This window comes from Galeopterus variegatus, unplaced genomic scaffold (genome assembly GCF_000696425.1).
Source record: "Galeopterus variegatus unplaced genomic scaffold, G_variegatus-3.0.2 Scaffold18344, whole genome shotgun sequence".
Lineage (NCBI taxonomy): Eukaryota > Metazoa > Chordata > Mammalia > Dermoptera > Cynocephalidae > Galeopterus > Galeopterus variegatus.
Window position 1 is genome coordinate 15,540 of NW_007744455.1, and position 1,055 is coordinate 16,594.

The following is a 1,055-nucleotide window of genomic DNA, read 5'->3' on the forward strand; positions in this document are numbered from 1 at the left end:
CTGACATACCATGTCTTTTTCTTCCTTGTCTTTATCTGCCTCCTCCATCAGAAAATAAGCTGTGTAACTGCAGAGATTTTTGTGGTAACTCCATTGTCGGATGAGTTTGAAAGTGTCACATGAAAAATACTGGGGTGGGGACTAAGGGATGGTGAATGAGGTGGATCCAGTTCTAGAGGCTGTTCTGTGAGCACGGGCGCATTGGCCTGCCAGTGGCAAATAGCCAGCCAGTTTTCTGCCTTTTGTTTGTTTGTTTGTTTAACAGTCTCCTGGGAGATTAAAATGAGTGACCTTGAGGAGAAGGATGTTGATGAATTCAGCTCCAGTGGTTTTCAATGCCCAACATGCTTTGCAGTGCAGAGAAGAAGATGTGACACAGCACTCAAATGGTGTGCAGCAGATAAAATAAAGTGTGTTGAATTCTCTGGCATCGTAAACACAGGTACTTTTCTAGGATGCAATATTCTGTAGACACAGAACAGTGACACTCTCACAAGTTTATGGGGCATGAGTTCCAAGGATAGTGTTGAGGAGAAACCAGCGATAGTATGGCACATCGTGAAGAGCTGTGATTTAAGGCCCATCGGGGTTGGATTGTTTCCACAGCTCTTCTTTACCTTCTCACTTCTTCCTGCTGACTCTGGGGAGCTCAGTCTTCTTGAAGTTCATCATTAGTGATGTAAAGAGTGGACATAACTGAAACACAGATGCACCAACTCCCTGAGTATGAGTAGTTCCTAACAAAGTCATCATTAATTGCATACAGGATGCTCCTAACAAAGCCATTAGGACTTCTTAGTACCATTAGCATAAAGTGTCTATAAAAGCATATGCTATATATGTATGCATGTATAGAGGGAAAAGCACATACTTACTTATTTTTGGAATCTCTATTTTGTTCCATAAGTCAAAAAAAAGAAAAGGATATGCTAGATCCTTGAGTGATAATGTAGGTTGGGAAAAAGTTCACTTAAATTAGGTTTAGAAAATATACAGGCCGGCCCGGTGGCGCACTGGATAGTGCGCCACTTGGGAAGTGCGGCGGCACTCCCGCC

General features: G+C 42.7%; 1 long non-coding RNA gene across 1 annotated transcript in view; it reads left to right on the forward strand.

Moving 5' to 3' along the window:
• Positions 1-425, forward strand: part of LOC103582884 — a 4,449-nt gene extending 4,024 nt beyond the window's left edge. Inside the window, exon 2 of the long non-coding RNA XR_549804.1 lies at positions 266-425. This is a non-coding gene — a long non-coding RNA (uncharacterized LOC103582884). The remainder of the gene's footprint in view (positions 1-265) is intronic.
• Positions 426-1,055: the final 630 nt, after the last annotated feature.